Source organism: Palaemon carinicauda, chromosome 31 (genome assembly GCF_036898095.1).
Source record: "Palaemon carinicauda isolate YSFRI2023 chromosome 31, ASM3689809v2, whole genome shotgun sequence".
In the NCBI taxonomy this organism is placed as follows: Eukaryota; Metazoa; Arthropoda; class Malacostraca; order Decapoda; family Palaemonidae; genus Palaemon; species Palaemon carinicauda.
The window spans coordinates 33,596,683-33,623,973 of NC_090755.1; the positions used below are offsets into that span (position 1 = coordinate 33,596,683).

The following is a 27,291-nucleotide window of genomic DNA, read 5'->3' on the forward strand; positions in this document are numbered from 1 at the left end:
CGCAGCTGAAATGGCGAGCCATTAAAATTTAACGAGGGTGTATTACCCCCGCACTAGTTAGCGGGGGGGTAGGGGAGTGGTAGCTAGCTACCCCTCCCCCCCTCACACACAGATGAATGCTCACTTTCACTTAGAGGTAGGACTTGTCTTGGGGGACAGGGCTGGCGGGCAAATATGTGTAAATAGCTAAGGTTTGTATGGTTAGGAAGAATACAAATTATCTTCGAATTTGTCATTTGTTCCGTAACCGAAATACAAACCACGCTATTTACAGAGGGTGACTTACCCCTTAGGTAGGGTGGAAAGTCCCCAGCCATACTGGCTTTGGCTTTACCCGGGGACTCAGAATCCGAGTGAGTTGCACTCGAGAAAAGGAGTCCCTGCACCTCACAAGTTCCTTGCTCTGCAAGGAACCATGTGGCCTACGTAAGCTTGTGTGTGAAGGAAGAAGTGTGACCCGTCCTAGGCAGTTGACCTGGAGTTCCAGAAGGAACTCTGGGTTAGGACGTTCCCAATACCACCTCGTCAGGGTATGGGGGACGCGACAGTATTGACTCAATACTCGGAACACAAGGAAGCATGGTTTACCTGCAGAGGTTCGAGGTCAGCTATGCAGAGACCAGGATGCTGCTTCCCCGTAGAGGGGATGATGAAGAAAGTAGTAAGGGCCAGACATACTTCTTTCGTTCATGCAGACTAAAACCTGATAACAATGCCCTCAACCTTCTGCTACCTGTCCAAAAAGGAGCCTGAGGTTAGACCAGCTGTTGCGTAGCCACCACAGAGCGATAGAAAACGTATCGAGACTCCTGTGGGTCACGCCCTGCAGGAAGCGGGCTGCCAAGGTCATTAGACGCTTCCAGACTCCAGCTTGCAGCACCTGCGTCACAGAGTAGTATTACTCGAAGGCGAGGGACGTTGCGATGTATCCAACATCGTGCTGTAGGGCGACGTGACGGGGGAGGGTCTGGAGACAGGTCGAGATGAATATCCTTGAGTCCGGGCTGAAGAGGTATACTGATGACTCTCCCCCATGTCCTCCTTGTGCTCCCAAATCTGCTGCAACTGAGAACAAACTGCAGCTGTTCCCAGCGCTAACCTCTCGATTCCTTTCCTGGCAAGAAAGAGAAGGTCTTGGGACATCAGATACAGAATGGAGACTCGAAATCTTGAATGAATCGGACCGAAGGGCCGGGACCCCCAGATTCTGAGTCTAGCCAACAACTCAGGAGCGAGCCTGAATGTTGCCTTCCCCACTTCCTTAGAAAGGGGGGAGTCATAAGAGACCAAGAAGATTGCTTACACACTGGCCGTGGCCAGAGTGAGCAGGAGACCCAAGGCGGAATACAATCCGAGGCCTGTCGTAAAGGGTCTTGAGAAGATCTCTTAAAGGACTAAAAGTCCGAGCCATGCTCCAAGTTGGAGGTCTTCCTCCGACTAGGGCAGGGACGATCGTAGCTTCGCATGAGCGAGGATAGATCCAGCGGGCAGGAAAAACTTATTCCTTTAAGCCTGAAGGTCAGGGAAAGGCTGAGCGACAGGAGTTTCCTCCCGCCGAAAGGCAATAAGACCGTTATTGCTGGAGAAGAGGCCTCAAGGGAAGAGGTATATCTCCCACGGCACCAACCCCCTTAGACTCTTCACTTTGCCTGGGAGACCCCTGTGGATGACTATCGCAGATGACGCGACCTCCGTACCGCGACTGTAGCGGGTTGTCTCTTCTTGAGGAGGAGGTGTAGTGTCTCCAGGCATGAAGCCGAAGCGACGCCCCGGTTCGGGAGAGATGTCGCAGTGTGGTTGCTTGAGTAGTCTGCGCCGTGGGAGAAGCTCTCCCAGGAGTTCCGTCAGGGGAAGCAGAGGGTCCAGAAACCGTTCTGCGCATAGTCCCAGTGGAGCTCTCCCATTGAAAGATTGACAGACAACCTGGTCTTGTTGAGACCCATTGTCCACAGACAAAAAGGAGGGAAGACGCAGGCCTCGAAGTTGTCCCACCATCACCGGAATGCATCTTGCCAGAGTCTCGGGGTCTGAGACTGGGGGGAAGAATAGCGGAAGCTTGAGGTTCCAAGCTGTCGCGATCAGGTCCCCCAGACCAGTACTTGCTGGTTACCCAAGGTCAAAGACCCCCAGGTACACTCTCTCTACGAGGCTCTGCTCGGATAGTCTGAGAGAACATTCCCCTGCCTGGAATGAGAGAGCCGATGGTGGTATTGAGAGAATCTCAATCATCCCGGTATCTCTACTGCAAGATGTGAAGGTGTGAAAATGCGTCCCCTGCTGGTTAGAATACGCCAGAATCATGAAGTCGACGCGCACGGGGCGACTCGGCAGGAGCTGTAGGATCTGTAGAGGGGCCAGACTAAGGCCCCTAAGCCTGCCTGAATAATGGAGAGGTATCCTTCGGGTCTAGACCATAGGCCTGGACTGGAACATGCCCCCCCCCCCCCTTTCCTTTGACGAGTCCGAGAATAGCATCAAGAATGTGGGGAAAGGACGAGAATATCCACTACCATCAAGAGGCTCCATAGGTCAACACCCATTGCAGGTCTAATAGTTGCGCTGGTCCCATAGGGGCCAGGAAGTCCGGTTAAACATTGCCTGAAGCCACCGGAACTTGGATCGCCCCACATGGAACTTATCCTGAGGCGACCGTTCGGACTATAGACGGGTCAATGAGGAAAGGAGAACTAGGAAACGTTCCAAGGTAGGGCTGAAAGCTCTGCTTGACTGAGAACAGGTACTGCGACTCTCCTCAGTCTTGCCACAGTCAATCGAAAGGAAGGCTCGGAGGATGTGGTAACAGAATCTGGCGTCCCCAGGTGGTCACCCATCCAAGTACCGACGTTGCTTAACCTCGCTGGACGGACGAGAAGCGGGGGTTTCCAACGTGGTAAGGCCGTTGACTCAATATCATGGCCAGATACTCCAGATGTTGAGGCAGAAGAGGAGAAGGCTCCAAGCAAAATACCATGAGCCCACACTCATGGTAAGCATCCGGAAGCTTGTCCCGGCGCTGAAGAAGGTCGAACCCGAGCCTACCGGAGTTGACCAGCCCTCCAAACAGCAGAGGAGGCGGAAGCCTGCACCTGAGCGGCCAAGAGGAAGGCAGGGAGAGTTCTCTGGGGAAACAAACCTGCTATGCCACGGCGGGATAGCCACACTGCATCATAAGCAGGAATACTTGCAGTCTAGGCTGAATTTGACGAGCACCCTGGAAGATGGATGGAATGGAAACTGAAAGTACCCGTCCTTCCGATCCAGGGTTTAAGGAGTCCTGTCGCCTCGTTACCAGTCTGATCGATTCTGCTGGTCTACGCTGGCCGAAGTTTGTTCGACAAACTTGATAAACAAACTTGATCAGGGCTGAGAGATCGACTACGGACATCCCCTCTCAGATCCTTCCTTACAAGAAAGGATCGACTGAGGAGGCCGGGGGTGAAGCCGTCGATGATCCTAAGGAAGACCTTCGCCTAAGGTATGGATCATTCTGCCCAACCGGGCAACTCTGCTGACGCTATGACACTGAATTCGCTGACAGAAACGGCAGGCGCGATATCCTTGGCTGATCACATAGATTGTGCGGGAATGGGCATCGGGAAGCTGTCATTCGGATGAGTAACCTTAAGCATCCTCCCAGCGAAAAACCTGCAATCCTAGAGTTCGTGAACTCCTTTTAGGACTATGCCCCCCCGGGGGAGTCTCCCGTGCCATCTGTTCCTGACAGGGGGAAACTGCAATTGGACACCTTGTCCCAGTTGTCGTAGCCGATAACTTAGGCCGACGTGATTGAAAGAAAAGGGCGCTGGAGCCCTGCAGAGTCTGGAAGAAAGCGCCTTGGAGGAGTGAAAACGGAAGTCGATTTCCTCCGCACAGCCGCTGTCTGAGTCTCTGTCCTTGGGCACAAACAAACTCTTCTCAAGGATGGAAGGGTGTCTGAGGTCGTCGACCTCCACAGATGAGACACCCGAAGGAAGCCCTCAGTCAGCGCGTCCAGATGGTACAACATCGAGCTTGTCCGCAAGTTAGATACTTAACGACGAAAGGCCAAGGTGCCTGAGCTCGAGAGGAGGAAAGTACCCATGATCTTCCTGTAGCTTCCTTGAACCAAACCTGGGGCCGTAACCAAGGAGGGAAAGAACCTGGTAAGCTCCCAGAGGAAGGGGTAAGCAGTCACCCCTTGTCCAATGGAGAAATCTCGAACGGAAACCCCCCCCGCCAAAAAATCCTTCCAAGGAATGACGGGGAAGGGCTAACCCAGGTTCAGGAAAGAGGAGTGTTGCTCAGATCCCCCTTAGGTTCCTCCTATTCTTGCAAGTGCCATGCTCTGCGTTTACGGGGTGAAGCCGTGTTCTGGAAATACGCTCCAGAAGAACTCGCCAGACTGGCCATGCTGCGAAACCCCATTGGGAATCGTGGTCGCAATCGCCCTGGAGCTCGCGCGACGGTAATTCAAAGATTTTCGCGTGGGCGAACGTGGAAGCGCCCATGCGCGGTAACGCAAACGAAGGTGAGCGAAGGAGCGCAGAAGGAGGGCGAGCGTGGTAGGAAGGGCGAGAGCTGGTGGTCGGCGAGCGATAACCCGTAGATGAGCAACTGCTCTCTCTCTCTCTCTCTCTCCTTCTCTCCTCTCTCTCTCTCTCTCTCTCTCTCCTCTCTCTCTCTCGATTTGGCAAAACAAAAAAAAATAAATCAAAATAAAATTAATCCTCCACATCGGTAATAGCGCAATAAGTTCAAAACAAATAACAATTACTATGGGAGACCAATTGTAAATCGTTAAGAACGAGCTAAGAGGTAGCAAGAACCAAAATGGCCACCGCGTCGCGGGGCCGCAAACAATAGCGAAACAAATAAACCTGATTAACACTAAAATTAAAGGTAATGCTACCTCCAAAAGCTCAGAAATCATAAATCTGGTACGTAACTTTGATGAGGAAGCTTGAGAGTCCGACATCATGAACAGAAAAAGGCGCTAAAATCCCAAAAGCACAAGCAAAAAAATCACAGCAACAAATCGAGGGAGATGCTAAATGAGGAGTGACGTCATTGGCGTGGGTGGACGTGTTGGTAGCGATGGTCAGTAGTGGACTTTGAACGGGCGGCCCCTCTTGGTTTCGGGGATATTTGACAAGGAGATATCTAATTGGTACGAGACCTTTGCTAGTGATTTTCACGCCCCAGTTATAATATACCGACACCTTTTAGGTGAGCGAGCTGGGTTCATACCTGGCATTCCTATGAAATTTTTTCTCTGGTAATATTTAGTAGTTATATACCTTAGAAATGATGCTAAAGGAGAATTTCACTGGGCGGCACAGATCGAGCCCAGAAAAGGGATTTTGACGAAGGAAAAATCTATTTCTTGGCGAGAGACCTGTGTCACCCACTGAAATGCTCCTTTAGCATCATTTCTAAGGTATATAACTGCTATATATTACCAGAGAAAAAAAGTGCATAGGAATGCCAGGGATGAACCCAGCTCGCTCACCTATATTAGGTGTCGGTACATAGTAACTGGGGCGTGAAAACCACTATCAGAGGTCTCGTGCCATTTAGATATCTCCTCTTCAAATATCCCCGTTACTACGAGGTGCCGTTCTGCATCCATTACCGATTGCTACTACCACTACCTCTACCCACGCCAACATCTTCACTCCTCATAGCACCCAAGTTTGGGCCAATTCTGGGAGGGAAGGCAGAGGGTGGGTTCACTGGGCGGCACAGGTCTCTCGCCCAGAAAAGGGATTTTGACGAAGGAAAAATCTATTTATGGGCAAGAGACCTGTGCCGGCCAGTGAAATGCTCCTATAGCACCATTTCTAAGGAATATAACTGCTAAATATTACCAGAGAAAAAATGTATAGGAATGCTAGGTTGAACTAGCTCGCTCACCTATTGGTGTCGGTATAAACTAGGGCGAAATATACCAGAGGTCTCGTACCATTTAGACATCTCCTCTTCAAAATCCCTCAATAGTGAGGTGCGGTTCAACCTCCCCTGCCGCGCAGACCAGTACTACTAACTCTACCCACGCTTGCCCAGCACTCCTTACAGCACCCTGAAGTTTGGGGTCTGATCAGGGGGGACAACTAGGGTGGGTTCACTGGGCGGCACAGGTCTCTTGCCCAGAAATAGATTTTTCCTTCGTCAAAATCCCTTTTCTGGGCTCAACCTGTGCCGGCCAGTGAAATAGTACCAGAGAAACGAACCCAAACTTCATTAAATATAAGGGAACGAATTAAAATCAACATAACATAACAGTAGTTTAATCAAGAGTTGTAGTAGTAGACGATAGTCTTTTATAACATCAAAAATGACAGGATATAATATCCCAGTAAGGGATGGCAAAATGTAAAAGTAAAACTTGAAATCAAAATATGATCTGAGGTCAAAATATCTTAGATAATACTATATAAAACTGGACATTAAAGAAATACAGTTCGCAGGACAAAATGTAAATATGACAATTAATAATAGAGATAAACAATGCTAAGACATGGGGACACCCATGGGTGTGACATAACAAACTGAACTCAGGTAGGAACTGTAAGTGAGGCAGGTAAGAGGAAGAAGATGGCAGACATAGTAGATTCAGGAATTATTTAGGAATTAATTTGTCCGGGGGATACCACGCTCCCTGCGGCTACGGTAGCAAGTTGAAGGGCCTCTAGATGTTTAAGATAGTGTCGCCTGAACACTGACGGGGATTTCTGTCCGGTATATTTAGTAAGATCTGCAAAGTTCATGAGATGGAAAAAATTTATTGAGGTTGCTACCGCCCGTATGTCATGGACGTGAGGGAAGGACTCAGGATTAGCCTGTTTGATAAAATACAAGATCTGTTGCCTGATCCCTTTTAAAGTTATAGTCCCTCCCTGCTCTCTGATGAACAAGGGTCCTGAGGTCATATAGGAAGTCCTTGATAGAAAGGACTTTAGAGTGGTAACAGGACACAGGGAAGGATCCTGAAGGAGCGGGATAATTTTCCAGGAGGACCATCTGTTCTGAGGGTCTTCATTTTTGGCCAAGAAGACCTTGTTTGGGGAGAGGAGAACTTCTCCTGATGGAAGGAACTCGATGTGGCCTGGATCTCTTGATAAGGCCGCCAATTCCAAAATTCTAGCGCCGGATGCTAAACTCATAAGGAATAGGGTTTTTCTGAGTAGAGGTATATACTCACATGAGTCGTTGATGGTTTCTGACGCCAGTTTGAGGACAACATTGAGAAACCAGGAAACCGAGTTAGGACGAATAGATGGCTTCAGTCTGGCACAAGCTCTTGCAAGGGATTGAAGCTAGCAAGGAGTCTGTTAGATCTATATTAAACCCGACCAGGAAAATCTTCTTCAAGGCAGACTTAATGGTAGTAATAGTGTTAGCTGCCAAACCTGACTCAAACAAGGTTCTGAAAAAGGTTACCGTTAGGTTTAATGTCATAAAGACAATTTTAGAATCCTTCAAAAACTTTGCTAGTTTTTTGACCGCTGAGTCATATTGACGAAGAGTGGAGTCTCTCTTATCTGATTCTAAGAATAAAGTATTCTGGGGATCTATGTTAGCCCCTTTGTGGGCCGCAAACTTCATGAAGTCCATAAAGTTAGGGCGTTCCGAATGTTTGAGGAAGCGAACACAGTGCGCGTTTGTACTATCTGGGTCAAAGCCGGGTTGGGAATATGGCGAGGGTGGAGATTCAGCTCCAGTAAAAGAGGAAACTAATTGCTCTTGGGCCAATTGGGGGCCACCAGGGCTACTTGACCTTTGAAGGTTCGAAGTTTGTCCAGCACCTTCATCAATAGGTTCACCGGTGGGAAAAGATAAATCCTTTCCCAGGTGTTCCAGTTCAGAGACATGGCATCCGTAGCGTAAGCCCGAGGGTCCAGGTTGGGGGCCACATAACATTTCAGCTTGTGGTTGGACTCCGTCGCGAAGAGATCTACCTGGAGATCCGGCACTTGGGAAAGGATCCACTGAAACGATTTTCGATCTAGTGACCATTCTGACTCCAACGGGGTCGTCCTTGAGAGTGCGTCTGCCACAACGTTCCGAACTCCAGCCAGATGGACAGCTGATAGGTGCCATTGGTTTGAGGCTGCCAGGGAGAAGATTGCTACCATCACATGGTTGATGGGGCCTGACTTGGAGCCCCCTCTGTTTAAGCAACGGACTATAACTTCGTTGTCGAGAACTAGTCTCAGGTGTTGCTTCTTGGCCGGGGAAAGACGTTTTAAAGTTAGTAAGACTGCCATGGCTTCTAGGACGTTTATGTGGAATTGTTGGAACATTGTGGACCAAAGGCCCTGAACCTTCCTGTGTTGGGAATAACCTCCCCAACCTGATAGGGAGGCATCCGTGTGGATGACTATCTTTGGAGGGGGATACCGTAGGGGGACCGATTTCGACAGGCTCTTGGTGGTCGTCCATGGGAGAAGCCTCTTCCGAAGAATGGGAGGAAGACGGGTCTTCTTGTCTCGAAATTTGTTGTTCGCTCTGGAGCGCCAAACCCGGTTTATGTCCTTCAGTTTCGCTTTCAGAAGATGGTCTGTCACTGAAGCGAATTGTGGGGATCCTAGGATCTTTTCTTGATTCCTTCTGGATGTTATCTTTTCCGCGAGAAAGCGTTTGGTATTCTTCGCAATCTCTATCCTCTTGGACCTGGGGAGACATAGGGTGTGAGAGCATAGGTCCCACTGTAATCCCAGCCACTGAAACTTGGTCTCCGGTGTTAGGCGGGACTTACTGAAATTTATTTGGCATCCCAGAGACTGAAGATACTGGATCACCTTGTTTGTCGCTTTGAGACAATCCTCGACGTTGTCTGACCAGATTAGCCAATCGTCCAGATATGCGACGACTTGGACCCCTTGGATTCGAAGTTCTTAAAGGACTGATTCCGCCAGTTTCGTGAAAATTCTGGGCGCGATGTTGAGCCAGAAAGGCATCACTTTGAACGTGTAAGCCTTGTCGCCTAGTCTGAATCCTAGGAAGGGGCGGAAATGTCTCGCTATTGGAACGTGATAGTAAGCATCGGTAAGATCGATGGAGGTGGTGACGGCCCCACGGGGAAGCAAGGTCCGTACCTGCGAGACGGTAAGCATGTGAAACTTGTCGCATTGAATGGACAAGTTTAGTCGGGAAAGATCGAGGATGACTCTCCGGCTGTCTGAGTCTTTTTTCGGGACGCTGAATAAGCGACCTTAAAACTTCAGATGTTTCGTTTCTTTGATCGCGTTCTTGCGCAAGAAATCCTGGGTAAACAGGATCAGATCCGGTGTCGGGAGTTGATGGAATTTGTTCGGTGGAGGAGGCCCTTCTATCCAACTCCACCCTAGGCCCTTGGAAATTATGCTGAAGGCCCAAGGACTGAACCTCCAGCGACTCCTGAACGCATAAACTCTCCCTCCTACCTGAAGATTCTCAGTAGTTGGAGGATTTTCCGCCACGGCCTCCGCGTGATCCCTTTCCACGGGAGAAATATCTCCCTTTGCCTCTGTTCTGAAAAGAACCTCTTGTACCGAGGCCCCTGCCTCGTTGGTATCCTTGAGAGGAAACCCGGGACTCATAGGCAGGGTTATAAGCAGGGGAGGTGAACGAGCCCGAAGCCACTTGGCTTTTAGGAACGAGAACATATTCCTCTTGGGGCTGAGACTTGGAGGTGGAGGATTGGATGGTCTGAGCAACCGGGACCGGCTGGACAACCTGGAGAGGTTGGCGGAACTGGGCAGAGCTATAAGGACGTAGCCTTTTCCTGCCCCGGGAGTGAACGTTCGACTGTTCGAACTTCCGTTTGGGAGTGAGACCCCAACGGACCTTGAGGCTTTGGTTCACTCTGGCAGCTTCGCTTAGTACTGAGTTGACCATGTCTTCCGGGAACAGGTCCGGACCCCAAGCGGAGGCTTTAATGAGCTTATTCGGCTCATGGCGGATAGTAGCCTCTGATAAAACATGCCTACGGCAACGTCTTCTGGCCACCAAGAAGTCATAGCAATCCGCGAACAAGGATTGTAAGGTGGCTTTTGTCATGACTTTAAAGGCGTGTTCCTCATCGAAGTTGAGGGAAAACATCTCCGCCATCGTCGAGACGTTTAGGCTCCTGCTAAACCTAGACCGGGACTCGAACTCGAGTCGAATTAAGGTTTCGGGGAGTCTTGGAAGTCGTTCGCTAAATTGCGTCGACGCACAATCAGCGGATAGCTTACCAGAGGTAAATGTTGCCTGAACGTTAAGCCAACATTCATTGTCTGATGGGAGCAGAAGAGATGTAGGGTCTGTCTCCCGAAGCTGGGGCAAAGGTTTGTTTTCGGCCACTGCCTGAAGAGCTAACTCAACCATTTTGGCGACGCAAGGAGTAGGGGTCTGCTCGTCCACAAGAAACATAGTGTATGTACTCTTGTGGGGAGTCAGCATGGTGTTTGTGCAACCCCACTCGTTTAGGGTTCTAACCCAAACAGACTGAGCCTGTTCTTTTGGGAAGATAACGGTCTCCTTAGGGACCTTATCTAGCCGGACAAGAGCTTCTTCCGTTAGCCGGGCGAAGCCGGGGAAGGGGAATTGAAGGCCGGGAGGGAAGAACTCAAAGTCTTCAATGGGCTGGGTTCCAAAGCCTTCAATGGTCAACATCCCGTCCGTGAAAGGGGAGTGGAGCGCCATTTTCCACGGGTTATTTTTAGTAAAAGGCGGGAGTTTTGAGGCGTCCGGGATGAGGAACTGCTGTTGTTGAGGCAGACCTCCTTCTAGGGTGTCAAGTCTCCTGGTGACGGCAGAAAGCATTGAGCTAATCTGCTCTGAGACAACCCTTGACATCATATTGGTGAGAGCCACCGGGTCGAGGTTGGCCGGGGCAACCGAGGGAGATGGCTGCACTCCTGGGTCCTGAGAAGTAGAGGAGGTGCTAGCCAAGCCACTAGGGGCTCTGGGGAGGGAAGCCTTCTTGGGCTTGGATGTTTTAGGTAGTGTGGGATTCTTTCGAGACTTAACCTTGGGAGGAACCGGGTGTGATCTCGGGGTAGATTCCCGGTTCGCTTCAAAACCTAGAAATGAAGAAGAATTAGATGTCGAAGAAAAAGCGGGGCTAAGAAGAGAGATCTTAGCGCCGGACCCACCTGCCTCACCTACCTCCTTACCTGTCTCCGGTTCGTCCAAAACCATGGGTTCTAGGTCCAAGTTCAGAGCCGCAACATTGTCCTCAATGGGGTCGGGGTCGTCACCGATGTCAGTATCCTGAACCAGATCAAGTTCCATGGTTGCCAAAATGTCAGCAATAATAGGGGCCGCCACTTCTTTAGGCACTGCTGCCGAAAATTTTGCGTTGGGGTAGATTAAGTAGCAGTAATCTTCGGAGAGGACGTAAGGGTTCTTGGCCTTAACGTTACGGGCGAAACCGCCTACCCAAACTTTCAAGGTGGCTCTTGCTGAGGTCTTAGCTGCTTGGGAACTCTGAAAGAACGGGGATAAGGTTAGCAAACCCGGGAGACGGAGCCGAGAAATGAAAACCAAAGGTTCATAATATAAAGCAAGAGGAATGCAAGTATAAAAAACGACCTATAGAGGACTCACTGATTCCGAAGAGAGGGTGGTGATAAGGTCGTAACAGACAAGGCAGTTGTCGGGGTGCCAAACAATAAGGTCATCCATTTGAATCCCACAGTCGGCGTGAGATCTACAGACCTCATGTCCGTAGGGCTGTTGAAGGACGGCCGCGCAGGCTGTCATCCGGCAGCGGACCACCTGTAAAAAGGAATAGTCTATGAACATCTACTTAATATCTCTAGAAGGGGCCCCGGAGGATCCGGACCTTGAAATTTAAGTAAAATGTATAGCCTTAGACTAAACATGCAGAGAACCTGAGACTATTCGAAGAGGAACCCGGAAGAGCCGGGGATGAGAAAAGGATGTAAAAATACGGGATGAATAATAATAAATAATAGTCCCGGGGACCGGGAACAGAAATACTTAAAGTAAACTTAAAGTAAACGAGAGTAAACTCAAGTTACATCCTTAAAATACATATAATAAAAAACTCCGGTTATGATCTAAACATTAACGTCCGTGAGAGTATAGGGTTCCCGTAGGGAGAGTAGGAATCATAAACTGTGTCAGTGTCATCAGATCCTGTAGTATTGTAAGCCCGGAGGCCCCAATGTCTGATGACGGGAGGGTACGGTGGGAGAATGCTGGAGGAGCCAAGGGAACCACCAACGAGACTACCGGACGTACCGGGACGAAGGTAATGATTCGTGTAGAATACTATGATGTAAGTTAATAATATATCCTATACGGGCTATAATGGCAGGAGGTACCGTATGATGGGGACACTCCTAATATAGATAAGGTCTCATTCCTAAAACCATAAGCTAAAAGCAAAAGCCATACCAAGAAGGCATAGGTATACTGCCCAATCACATGTATGATATAGTCCCCGGCGGTCCCGGCCCTCCCCCTCCCCCGACTGATGGCCAATCAAGATGACGGGAGGGGGGAGACGAGAACCGCCTAGGATGAATGAGACTATGTAGCACCCCGTGAGATACTCTCGGTCCTCAATGTCGGAACGTTGAGGGAAGACTGAGGAACAAGCATACTTGGCCCGTATGTCATAGCCAACAACCATCGAGTAAGAGGAGAGACGTACTCTGGGAGGGGTGGTGGTACAGGGGGATCACAAGGACAGGTGGTGGTAGGCAGGGCTACCAACTGGAGATCCCCTCAACACAACATGAAAAACCCAAAAATATAATCATAACGGAGTGTAACAATAAAAACAATATGAACTACATAAATACTTGAAAGTAATCAATGAATAAAAGCGTAATCACGTAAAAAAGGCTAGGCATGCAAAGTTAATATGGCGAGAGAGGGACTCGAGCGAGTGGCAAGGGAGGGAGCATGACGCCATCTTGGAAGATGGAAAACAAGGGTACCAACCTTGCTACTGAAGCGGGTAGATATCGAACAGTAACACAATAAAGAGCTACGCGAGAGTCCCACTCGAACCAAAACGTAAAACTATGTGGAGCGTAAATAAAACCGATAGTCTTATAACATCAAGTGAAATGCTCCTAGGAAAAAAAAAAACAGCGAAACAATTCCCTGTGGGAACGCTATCCACTAACATGCACGAAGGCAGGCATGCCAACATAACAGAACGCCTTAATGATTCGCTAACACTGCTTCATAGTATAATAATAATGATACGCTAAGATGAAAGCATATAATCGGTGTAAAGGAAAAAATCTCCTAAAAGTTCGAACGAATAGCAATGATGAAAGAAATAACGAACGAACTAGCGAGAAAGGGCAGGGCCGTGAAACCATGAACGGTTAGAACGGGGACGCCGTTCACAATAAAACACTTCTCAATTAATAAAATAAAGAATACACTGCCCATTCACGCTTAAAACTCATGGATAAAGTACTTAACTTCAATGGAGTAACTTGAGATTCAGCCATCGATGCGTAGGAAAGGTAAGTAATCCAAAAGTACACCGAGAAAAAAACAATCGACTGATTTGTAACTGGTGCTACAAAAGGAATGCTGGGCAAGCGTGGGTAGAGTTAGTAGTACTGGTCTGCGCAGCAGGGGAGGTTGAACCGCACCTCACTATTGAGGGATTTTGAAGAGGAGATGTCTAAATGGTACGAGACCTCTGGTATATTTCGCCCTAGTTTATACCGATACCAATAGGTGAGCGAGCTAGTTCAACCTAGCATTCCTATACATTTTTTCTCTGGTAATATTTAGCAGTTATATTCCTTAGAAATGGTGCTATAGGAGCATTTCACTGGCCGGCACAGGTTGAGCCCAGAAATAGATTTTTCCTTCGTCAAAATCCCTTTTCTGGGCTCAACCTGTGCCGCTCCGTGAAATATTACAAGAGAAATGGTCCCAAAGCTTGGAAACCAACACCAGAGAAGGAAAATAAATTAAAGTCTAAAGTTAAAAAAAAACTTAATTTAATGCAAATTGTAAACATATGAGTAAAAATAAAGGTATTCCAAAATAAGTAGTTTAACAATTCTTTATCATAAAAGGTAGAAAATTAAACCAGGTAAATACAACAAATGATTCCAAACTGGAATAAATAGGGGAGAGCAATACGATGTCCAACTAAGTGCTGTAAGAATAAATGATTATTTACAATCTGATAATACAAGGGTGTAGCCCAGGCAAAAAACAACAAAACTACAATAGGGACAATAAGTAAGGCAGGTAGAGGGAAAGAGAAAGGATAGAATAAGACCTTATGATTCTGAATCGTGATTATCAGGAGGGACCACATTCCCTGCTGCCACTGTTGCAAATTTAAGGGCTTCCAAAGGTTTTAAATAGTGGCGTTTAAAAACTGTTGGGGACTTCCAGCCTGTATATTTTTTTAGTTCATCGAAGTTCATATGGTGAAAGTAATTAATAGATGTAGCTACTACCCGTATATCGTGAACACGAGGGAATGATTCTGGGTTAGCTTGTGTAATGAAATACAGAATCTGCTGTCTGATCCCTTTCAGGGTAATGGTTCCTCCATTCTCTCTAATAAATAAGGGCCCTGAGGACTTATTGGAAGTTCTATTCAAATACGCTTTCAGAGTGTTTACTGGACATAGAGATGGGTCCTGAGGAAGTGGAACAATCTTACAGGGGGACCATCTGTTCTGGGGGTCCTCATTTTTTGCTAGGAATCTTTTGTTTGGAGAAATTAGTATTTCTCCTGACGAGAGAAATTCAATATGACCTCTGAAAGTTCTGATATTCTGGCGCCAGAAGCCAGGCTCATTAAGAACAAGGTTTTCCTTAATAACGGGATATAATTACAAGACTCATTAAGGGTGTCAGACGCCAATTTAAGTACATCATTCAGAAACCAGGAAACAGAGCTAGGGCGAGTTGATGGTTTCAATCTGGCGCAGGCTCTCGGGATGGATGAGAAGTATGAATCTGTAAGGTCAATATTAAAACCAATTTGGAAAATCTTTTTAAAGGCTGATTTAATTGTGGTAATAGTACTAGCTGCTAGGCCGCATTTCAAATAGAGTTCTAAAGAAGGTTACTGTCAGATTCATAGTCATCATCTCAACCTTTGAGTCCCTTAAAAACTTTGCAAGTTTCTTGACAGCCGAATCATACTGTCGAAGGGTGGATTCCCTTTTATCTGATTCTAAAAAAGGGATTTTGACGTAGGAAAAATCTATTTCTGGGCGAGGGACCTGTGTCGCCCAGTGAATAAGCTCCTATTAGCACTTATTCTTAGGTAATTTACTGCTAAATATACCAGAGAAAAAATGTAAAGGAGTGCTAGGTTGACTAGCTCGCTCACCTATTGGTGTCGGTATGGAATTGGGCGTATAATCCAGAGGTCCCGCACCATTTAGATTCATCCACGACAAAGACCCCCAATAGAGGAGAGCCGTTCAACCTCACTCGGCACCACCAACTCTGCATCCGCTCAGAACCCAACTCCTTAGCACCCAAAGTTTGGGGACTCCAAGGGAGAGGAGCTGGGAGGGTTCACTGGGCGGCACAGGTCCCTCGCCCAGAAATAGATTTTTCCTACGTCAAAATCCCTTTTCTGGGCTTGAACCTGTGCCGGCCAGTGAATACATACAAGAGAAATGTCACCAAACTTGAAAAATAAAGGAAAAAACATAAACACAAGGGAAACACAAGTTACTTTAATCAGAGTTGAGTGCCAAAAACAACTATAAAGGTACCTTAAAAAGAACATAAATCCACTTGGTAGAACAATTGACAAAAAAGGTAAGGTATAATAATGCCGTGAGTGATGATATATACAGATACTCAGGAGTCATAAAATTAACAAATATAGGAATAGTAACCAGGTGCGAAACCAACGAATACAAATAGGGTATAAATGAGGCAGGTAAGGGGGAGAGATAAAATGACAAGGAATTAACATGTGAGTTACCTGGGGGTAACTACGCTCCCTGCAGCTACCGTAGGAAATTTAAGGGCTTCCAAATGTTTAAGATAGTGTTTCTTGAACACTGACGGTGACTTCCACCCTGTGTACCTAGAAATATCCGTAAAATTCATGTGGTGAAAAAAGTTCACCGAAGTAGCAACTGCTCTAATATCATGTGCAAGAGGAAAAGAGTCAGGGTTAGCTTGTTTAATAAAATACAAAATTTGTTGCCTGATCCCTTTAATGGTAATGGTACCGCCTTGTTCTCTAACGAATAGAGGCCCGGAGGAGTTAGAGGAGGTCCGGGATAAATAAGACTTAAGAGCAGTAACAGGGCACAGAGACGGATCTTGCGTGAGGGGAACAATTTTCCAGGAGGACCATCTGTTCTGAGGGTCTTCGTTCTTAGCTAAAAAGAATTTGTTAGGTGAAAGAAGGACCTCTCCCGAAGGAACTCAATATGACCCGGGTCTCTTGACAAAGCTGCCAGTTCAGAAATTCTTGCCCCGGAAGCCAAACTCACAAGGAAAAGTGTTTTCCTGAGAAGGGGAATATAATCACAAGAACTGTTAATGGTATCAGAAGCCAATTTGAGCACATCATTAAGGAACCAGGTAACCGGGGTAGGACGAGTAACCGGTTTCAGTCTGGCACAGGCTTTCGGAATTGAAGCTAACAAAGAGTCGGTTAAGTCTATGTTAAAACCCACTAGGAAGATCTTTTTCAAAGCAGATTTAATAGTGGTGATAGTATTGGCTGCCAGACCTGATTCTAATAAAGTTCTAAAGAAAGTGACTGTAAGGTTCAAGTTCATACAGTGTACGTCTGAGTCTATCAGAAATTTAGCCAACTTTTTAACTGCAGAATCATATTGGCGGATGGTGGAATCCCGTTTATCTGATTCTAGGAACAGGGTGTTTCGAGGATCGATATTGGCACCATGCATGGCCGCAAACTTCATGAAGTCCATAAAGTTAGGGCGCTCTGAATGTTTGAGAAAGCGTACACAACGCGTGTTTGTACTATCTGAGACAGAACCGGATTGGGTATCGGGTGAGGATGTAGTCTCAACTCTCGCAGGAGAGGGTACCAATTGCTCTTGGGCCAGTTGGGTGCGACCAAGGCTACTCGTCCCTTGAAGGATCTCAGTTTGTCTAGGACTTTCAGTAAAAGATTCACCGGGGGAAAGAGATAAATCCTTTCCCAGTTGTCCCAATTCTGTGACATGGCGTCTGTGGCGTAGGCCTGAGGGTCTAGATTGGGAGCCACATATACTCTCAATTTGTGGTTGGAGTCCGTGGCGAAGAGGTCTACTTGGAGACCCGGAACCCGAGAGAGAATCCACCGGAATGACTTTTGATCGAGTGACCATTCCGACTCTAGAGGGGAGGTCCGGGACAGGGCGTCTGCGACTACGTTCCGGACTCCCGCCAGGTGGACAGCTGAAAGATGCCAACGGTTCGAGGCTGCTAGGGAGAATATGGCTACTAGAACATGGTTCAGAGGCCCTGATTTTGATCCGCCTCTGTTGAGGCAGCGGACCACCACTTCGCTGTCGAGAACCAGACGAAGGTGTTGTCTCTTGGATGGAGAGAGACGTTTCAGGGTTAGTAGAACTGCCATGGCCTCCAGCACATTGATGTGAAATTGGCGGAATAAGGGAGACCAAAGACCTTGAACTTTCCTGTGCTGAGAATAGCCTCCCCAACCTGATAGGGATGCGTCCGTGTGAATGATTAACTTCGGAGGCGGAAATCGAAGGGGAACTGACTTTGACAGATTGCTGGCCTTTGTCCAAGGTAGAAGTCTTTCCCGGAGAATGGGAGGAAGGTGGACTTTCCTGTCCCGGAGCTTCCGATTCGCCCTCGAACGCCAGACACGATTGATATCTTTCAACTTCGCTTTCAGAAGTAGATCCGTCACTGAAGCAAATTGAAGGGACCCTAGGATCCTCTCTTGGAGCCGTCTGGAACTCACTTTGTCTTTGAGAAAGCGTTTGGTGTTCATTGCAATCTCTAACCTCTTGGGTTTGGGAAGACACAGAGTGTGAGATATAAGATCCCATTGCAGGCCGAGCCATTGGAACTTTGATTTCGGAAGAAGACGGGACTTCTTGAAGTTGATCTGAAAGCCTAGAGATTGAAGGTATTGGATGACTTTGTGAGTGGCTTTTAGGCAATTTTGGGAGGTGTCTGACCAAATGAGCCAGTCGTCCAGATAGGCTACTACTTGAATCCCTTGATTTCTGAGTTCCTGAACAGCAACTTCTGCTAACTTTGTGAAGATCCTTGGGGCGATGTTGAGCCCGAAAGGCATCACCTTGAAGGAGTAATTTTTGTTTCCTAGGCGGAAGCCTAGATACGGACGGAAGTGTCTCGCTATCGGAACGTGATAATAGGCGTCTGTAAGATCGATAGAGGTGGTGCCGGCCCCACGGGGAAGTAAGGTCCGCACCTGCGAGACGTTAAGCATTCGAAACTTGTCGCATTGAATGGACAAGTTGAGAAGGGATAGGTCTAGAATCACTCTTCTCTTGTCCGAATCCTTCTTCGGGACACTGAACAGCCGACCCTGAAACTTCAGGTGTTTCGTTTCTTGTATGGCGTTCTTTTGTAACAGGTCCTGGACAAACTCGACTAGGTCCGGAGTGGAATACTGATGAAATCTGTTCGGTGGAGGAGGTCCTTGAATCCAACTCCACCCCAGTCCCTTGGAGATGATACTGAAAGCCCAGGGACTGAACTTCCATTTGTTGCGGAAGGCATAAAGCCTCCCCCCTACCCGCTGCACCTCAGTATTGGCTTGAGGAGTTGCCTCCACGTCCGCCTCGGAAGTTCTTTCCTTTGCGAAAGAATCTACCCCTACCTCTGTTCTGGTATGAACCACGGTGGTAGCCTCTACCTCTGTTATAACCCTGGGAAGAGCCTTGAGCTTCATAAGATTGGTTAAAGGCTGGAGAGGTGGTGGAGGCACCGGGAAGCTGGCTCTTAGGGAACAGAACGGTGACGTAGTCGTCCGAGGAAGGAGCCTGAGAGGTGGAAGGCTGTGCAGGAACAGCAGGAGATGGTGGGAGAGGCTGCCGGAAAACGGACGAGCTACTTTGCTGTTGCCGGAACTGAGTGGAGGTATACGGGCGGAGCTTCTTCCTACCACGGGCTTGGTAACTTGCGGGATCATATTTCCGCTTAGGAGTCAAACCCCAACGGGCTTTAAGGCTCTGATTAACTCTTGTAGCTTCTGTCAAGACTTCCTTCACAAGATCCTCAGGGAAAAGATTTGGACCCCAACAAGAGGACCGGATAAGTTTATTCGGTTCGTGCCTAATAGTCGCCTCAGCCAGGACGTGTTTGCGGCACCTACGTTTAGCAAGAGCAAAGTCATATAGGTCAAAGTACAAAGACTGCAAAGTAGCCTTATTGAGAGACTTAAAGATACTCTCAGTATCATAAGTTAAGGCTATCGACTCCGTAGAAGTGGCCAAGTTCAAGGTTCGACCAACACGTAGGCGGGAATCATACTCCTGTTTAATAAGGGATTCCGGGAGACGAGGAAGCCGTTCACTAAAAATTACTGACGCACAGTCCGCTGTCAGCTTGCCGGAAGTAAAGGTGGTATGGACATTGTCCCAACACTCATTATCTGAAGGAAGAAGGAGGGAGATCGGATCTACCTCTCGGATGGGAGGCAAGGGCTTCTCCTCCAGAGCGTATTGAAAGGCAAGCTCTGCAATCTTAGTGACGCATGGAGTCACGGTATTCTTGTCCATTAGAAACATTGTAAATGAACTCTTATGAGGCGTCAACATGGTATTGGTGCAACCTATGTCATTTAGAAACCTAGCCCAAACAGATTGGGCTTGTTCCTTTGGGAAAATGACGGTCCCTTTAGGGACCTTATCCAGCCGAACCAGAGCTTCCTCGGTAAGCCTGGCATAACCATGAAACGGAAATGCGAGACCAGGAGGAAAGAATTCAAAGTCCTCTAGTGGACGAGTACCAAGACCTTCCAACGTTAACATCCCGTCTGAGAACGGGGAATGAAGAGCCATGCGCCAAGGGTTATTCTTGGTAAACGGAGGAAGCTTAGAGGCATCCGGGATGAGAGAGCTTTGAACTTGCTCCGGAGCACCTTGCTCTAATGCCCCAAGTCTCTGACCAATGTTAGAAAACATCGTGTCCATCTTGGCCTGCATTTCTGACACAATCTTAGATTGCATCTCTGACACAATGCGAAGCATGGCTGATTCGGAAAGGCCCGGGTTAGGTGCAGAAGTGGCGGATTGTACTCCCGGGTCGTGAGACTTAGAGGAGGAGCCGGAAGCCTTAGATGATGGGTTTGCTTTCGTTTTAGAACCATGGGAAGCCTTGTGGGGCTTACGAGCTTTTGGCAAAGTTCTAGATTTAGATTTATCTTTGGGGGGAACCGGGTGTGATCGGTGAGACGAATCGCGGTCCCCAGAAAAACCATGAAAACAAGAGAGATCAGATGAAGAAGAAAGAGCGGGGCTGGGGATAGGAATCTCAGCGCCGGTAACACCTGCCTCACTTACCACCCTACCTGCATCCGGATCATCTAACAACATGGGTTCCACATCCGAGTTGAAGGAGGCAACATTGTCTTCCAGATCTCCAGGGGCATCAGACGTATCTTGATCTTGATCCTGATCGATGAATCCAGAAATAGTGGCATCAATGTCGGCAATGATGGGTGCCGCAACAGCTCTAGCCACAGCGGCTGAAGACTTAGCATTAGGATAAATCATTGCACAGTAGTCTTCAGAGAGGACGTAAGGCTGCTTTGATTTCACATTTCGGGCAAATCCCCCAACCCACACTTTCAGGGTGGCCCGAGCCGCAGTCTTCTGCTCCGGGGATGCCTGAAATAATAGTGGGAATTAAAGAAAGGAAGAGTCCAGGAGGTCCTTTAAAGACCATAGAAATCTTACTAAATAGTGTATGTATACCAAAAAAAAGTAAGAATAATTAGAAAAGTCAACATAGCCAACGGGACTCACCGAATCAGATCCAAGGGTGGTAATGAGGTCAAAACAGACCATACAATTATCAGGATGCCAGACTACGATATCTTCCAGTTGTACTCCGCAGAGGGCGTGAGACCTACACACCGTAAGGCCACAAGGCTGGTGAAGAACTGCCGCACAGGCCGTCGTCTGGCAATGAACCATCTGTAATAAGAATAGTATATGAGAAACTGTAATTCTCTTAAGTAGGGGCGGGTCCGGAGGACCCGGGCCTAAACATAAGTCTAACTTAAGACTAGAGCTTAACTATAATACTCTTAAGTAGGGGCGGGTCCGGAGGACCCGGGCCTAAACATAAGTCTAACTTAAGACTAGAGTATAACTATTCATTCCGGACAAGCCGGGATCATAAAGAAGGATGCAACAAAGAATTAACACACATGGTGTCTGACTTCCCGGAGCGAGGTTAAGCCCCGGACCGGGATATATAAAATTACATCCATAAACTAATACATATAGGAACTCCGGGGTAGTGATCTGTCATATATAATCATAGTAAATGTTATAAAATAAGGGGGGCGGAACCGTAGATAAGAACCACCAACAGAACCCGGAGGTTTTCGTATAACATAAATAAAAGTGTGATAGGTGAACATTTATAAAATAGGGTGCACCGGGATTCCTACTCTGTTGACCGGTGGCCAACCAGTCTAGACAGAGACAAAACCACCGGGACACCTGGAGAGAGGACATAGTCCATAAACACTGAACTACCCCCTCTGTAGGAAGGGAAGGCAATGGTCCCCTAGGGGAGGGGGGAGAGAAGCCTAGCCACCAACCTAGCGAGAGGGGGAGCTTGGGGGAGGATCACGTGACACGGAGCAGCAGGGCTACCAACTGACGATCCCCAAACACTACCAAAACAGATCATACGGAGTAATAAGCACAAATATTCATTATAAAAGTAATAGCGTTGAAAAATATATAAATATACACATAAAAAATTAGGGCAAGGCATGCGAAATAATGAATAAATCCCGAAGGACAACAACTTGATGGCCGAAGGCCGGCAAGCCACCTACGATACGTAATCTGATATCGGCCCTAAATATGAGCCACAAGGGCTCTAAACGCTAAATAATGAATATCCACTATAAAACATATAAAAATTAAACTAATAATAAAAATAATACACTTAGTAACACCGCGAGTGAAACTAAAAGCTCTCGAAACAGGAGTACCAACCGTAAGCGGAATCGAGCAAGACCGAGATGATCGAAGAGAATAAACTCTTATAACTTAAATATTAAACGATCTAGATTGCTCAAAACACAGCAAAACATAGCTTGGTACTTAACTTAGACGGTGTCTCCTGGGAAACCGATGTAGAAGCCATAATCACAAGGAAAATAAGGCAAAAACACGAGAGCACAAACTAGCGGGTTACCACACAGGCGTGCTAAAAAGGAGTTGAGTTCTGAGCGGATGCAGAGTTGGTGGTGCCGAGTGAGGTTGAACGGCTCTCCTCTATTGGGGGTCTTTGTCGTGGATGAATCTAAATGGTGCGGGACCTCTGGATTATACGCCCAATTCCATACCGACACCAATAGGTGAGCGAGCTAGTCAACCTAGCACTCCTTTACATTTTTTCTCTGGTATATTTAGCAGTAAATTACCTAAGAATAAGTGCTAATAGGAGCTTATTCACTGGCCGGCACAGGTTCAAGCCCAGAAATAGGGTACAGTGAACCCTCGTTTATCGCGGTAGATAGGTTCCAGTCGCGGCCGCGATAGGTGAAAATCCGCGAAGTAGTGACACCATATTTACCTATTTATTCAACATGTATATTCAGACTTTTAAAACCTTCCCTTGTACGTAGTTCTGTTAAAAAACTACCCTTTAATGTACAGAACACTTAATGCATGTACTACAGTACCCTAAACTAAAACAGGCACAAATATTAAAGGTGATTTTATATCATGCATTTCCTAAACACTCTAAAAAGCACGATAAAAAATGGCAACCAATGTTTTGTTTACATTTATCTCTGATCATAATGAAGAAACAAACTGGAGGTAGAGCTTTGCTTATTACCCAGACATATTTCCCATACTTTTCCCTTAGAACTACATCACATCTTCCAACTAATATATATATATATATATATATATATATATATATATATATATATATATATATATATATATATATATATATATATATATATATATATGTGTGTGTGTGTGTGTGTGTGTGAGTGTATATATATATATATATATATATATATATATATATTTATATGTATACACATATACATACCTACATATATACATAAATACATGCATACATATATATATATATATTACTGTATATATATGGGTTATGGAAAAAATCCGCGAAGTGGTGAATCCACGATGGTCGAACCGCGAAGTAGCGAGGGTTCACTGTATTTTGAGGATCAATATCTGCACCTCTTTGAGCTGCAAATTTCATAAAGTCCATAAAGTTAGGGCACTCTGAATTTTTGAGGAAGGTAACACATTGCGAGTTTGTACTACTTGTGTTAGTATTGGATTGGGGATCTGTTGAGGATGGAGACCCAGTTCCAGAAGGGGAAACCAGTTGCTCTTGGACCAGTTGGGGGCTACTAGAGGCACTTGGCCTTTGAAAGTTCTGAGTTTGTCTAACACAGATTTATTGGTGGGAATAGGTAAATTCTTTCCCAAGCGTTCCAGTCCAATGACATTGCGTCTGTGGCGTAAGCCCGAGGGTCCAGGTTGGGGGCTACGTAGCACTTTAGTTTGTGGTTGGACTCTGTTGCAAACAGGTCTATCTGGAGATCCGGAACCTGAGATAAAATCCATTTGAATGACTTTAGGTCCAGTGACCACTAAGACTCCAGCGGAGTTGTCCTCGAAAGTGCGTCCGCCACAACATTCCGTATTCCCGCTAGATGAACCGCTGACAGATGCCACTGGTTCGATGCTGCCATGGAAAATATTGCTATCATCACATGGTTTATGTGACCTGACTTGGAACCACCTCTGTTTATGTAGTGGACTATAACTTCGCTGTCTAGCACCAATCTGATATGTTGCTTCTTGGCTGGAGCAAGTTTCTTTAGAGTCAAGAATACCGCCATGGCTTCTATGACATTGATATGAAGTTGGCGGAATATTGTCGACCATAGTCCTTGGACTTTCTTGTAGAGGCAGTACCCAACTTACGAACACAATAGGGACCGAGAGTCTGTTCGTAAGCTGGATTGTTCGTAAGTCGTTAAGTGTTAAATTTTGGTCTAGGGTAGGCGTAACCTGACTCAGACGTCTACGATTTTCAGCCGTAGAGGTCAACAAATAGCCCCATTTCATATAAAATAGGTTATTACAAATATTTTACTTTATCATATTACAGTAGTCTGTATAATACTGAAAAATTCAGTACAGTAAGTTGTTTTATTATCCTGTACTGCACACTACATAATAGAAACTTGCACAAATAATCGGCCATACACATGCACTGCATTTCTGAATCAGCCGACTTAAAAGTAAAATCGTAGTAAATATAGTGTACTGTACATTTAGTACAGTACTGTACATTAATTCCTTTTTAAATAAATGTACTGAAAGCTATTTTATTGTTCCATTACCCATTTTTTTTGCTAGAAACTTACGTGAACAAGCGGCCATTTGCATTATGTACTGTACTGTACGTAATGTTTACCTTTTCACGCTGATCAAATCAGCTGACTTGTACCGTACTGTATTTACTGTATGTAAGAGTACTGTGCATTTAACTGCTTTGTGGTTGTTTTGGTAATGTCAAATAAAATGCAGAAGGTTAGTTTACTGAATTGTTTTATTTTTATTTTGACCGACGGAATCATTCTTTGTAGAGTATACGTCACGTATCTTGTGACGTCATATATTTGGCGGAAGCGCGCTGACAAACTGAATGATTTCCTTTCATTATGTTGCCGAGTAATCTTATTACAGCATTCCCATAATCGAAACACCGAGTAACGATATCAAGTGTTTTAGTGGTCTGTATCATTAGTTATGAGATTAGTACAACTTACCATAAAGTTAAGAAAAAAAAAAAAGTCTGATGTTATATTTCTTCTGGCGGAAGGCGTGAGGCAAATAAAGTGATTTTCTTCCGATCCGTTACTACCTGTATTCCCATAATCGAAACATCGAACAAGGATATAAAGAATTTTTTAATAATTTTAAAAGAAATATGAAGATTTAACTGCATTAAAAATCAAATTACAGAGAGAGAGAGAGAGAGAGAGAGAGAGAGAGAGAGAGGGTTGTGTATTCCGTTTATAACTAATAATAAGGTCTATCAACGAACTGTATGGAAAATGTGATACCCTATAATATATTGGCGCTGTTGTAATATTCACTATGAAGAGATTTGAATATCAAGAAAATTATATAAATCAGTGTTATTCGTACTACAGTATATGTGCGCATAATCGTAATACTGCAGCGTCACCTCGAGATCAGCTGATCTCCCAACCAAAAGTAAATCAGAAGTAATTGTTGATTATTGAAATGCTCAAGAAATTAAAAAAAAAAATATGAACGTGCTTTAATAAACCACAATTAAACACAATAATGTCTAATGAAATATGAAGGCTTAATATTGAACGAAAAATTGAATACTGTATGAAGCTTTAGAATTAACTACCCGTATGCGATTGACAGAGCGAGCACACACACACACACACAGAAAGAGCTACAACGATTTCGCATGATACCTAATAATAAGAACTGTAGGGAAACTGATTTTCTGTAACATATTGTTAAGAAATAAAAAAAAATTCCAAAAGTCTGATGACGTAATTTTTCTTCTGGCGGAAGGCGCGAGTCAAATCAAGTGGTTTTCTTCCGATCCGTTACTATTCCCATAATTGAAACATCGAATAAGGATATAAAGAATTTTTTAATAATTTTCAAAGAAATATGAAGATTTAACTGCATTAAAAATCAAAATAGAGAGAGAGAGAGAGAGAGAGAGAGAGAGAGAGAGAGAGAGATTTAAACTTGCGATGAAATCTACGGATGTTTACGAACATGTTTTGACTTCCGTTAATTTGTGTTCGTATCTCCGGATGTTCGTAACACGGATGTTCATATCTTGGGGAGCGTCTGTACTGGGAGTACCCTCCCCAGCTGGTTAAGGAGGCGTCTGTGTGAATGACCAGTTTTGGAGGTGGATATTTTAAAGGAACAGATTTTGCCAGATTTTTTACCTATGTCCATGGCTGAAGTCTTTTCCTCAGAATTGATGGGATTCGAGTTCTTTTGTCTCGATATTTCTTGTTTGCCCTGGAGCGCCAAACTCGGTTTACATCTTTCAGTCTGGCCTTCAGTAATACGTCTGTTACCGAGGCAAACTGGAGGACACCCAGGATTCTCTCTTGATTTCTCCTGGATGTCAATTTGTCCTAGAGAAAACGTTTTGTGTTCTTTGCTATTTCTTTCCTCTTGCTTGTTGGGATACACAGAGTGTGGGAGCTCAGATCCCATTGTAATCCTAGCCACTGAAACTTCGTCTCTGTTGTAGGAATTTTATCACTTTGTTTGTTGCCGTGAGACAGTTTTCGACACTGACCAAATGAGCCAGTCGTCTAGGTAAGCTACTATTTGAACTCCTTGGGTTCGTAATTCTTGGATTACTGTCTGCCAGTTTGGTGAATATCCTGGGTGCTATGTTGAGTCCGAATGGCATTACAGTGAGCTCTCGCTACTTCGCGGTTCGACCATCGCGGATTCACGACTTCGCGGACTTTTTTCCATTAAATACGGCATCCGATTTCATCAGCAAACCACTATTTTTTGGGGAAACATCATTTTATTCTAGAAAATTGCTACTCTTTAAATAGTTAATTGCACATTAAGAAAGCGTGTACTTTTGTTTTTAAATTTCAAGTGTGTTTTAAAAATCGAGTATTGTTGACTTCTTTTTGTTTTACATTTGGCTGTTATCAGATCAGCTGACGTCTAGCTGCCGGTCTCAAGAATATGCGCGTACGAAGTATTGTTTATACCATTTCTTAACTTATTCAAACCATCTATACAGTTGATATTACATAAGCACCAATGTGTTATAACCTATTTTTTTTTTTTATTACATTTAAAACTCTCTCTCTCTCTCTCTCTCTCTCTCTCTCTCTCTCTCTCTCTCTCTCTCTCTCTCTCTCTGTGTGTGTGGGCTACTTTTCACTACCTCTCGTTCCTTACTCCTATCTCACTAACAAATGAAATCTTTGTTGCTTCACAAAGTTTCATTTATATTGAAAATTTTCCTTACTTTCTCCAATCTCGCACTATGTCACATCGAACGTTATAGCGGTAACTTAATTGTTCGACAACTTTAAAAATCGGC

General features: G+C 45.8%; 1 protein-coding gene across 1 annotated transcript in view; it reads right to left on the reverse strand.

Annotated features, from left to right (window-relative positions):
• The window catches only part of LOC137624393 (probable inactive protein kinase DDB_G0270444), a 228,653-nt gene that overhangs the window by 60,364 nt on the left and 140,998 nt on the right, over nucleotides 1-27,291 (reverse strand). The gene's annotated exons all lie outside the window — the stretch shown is intronic.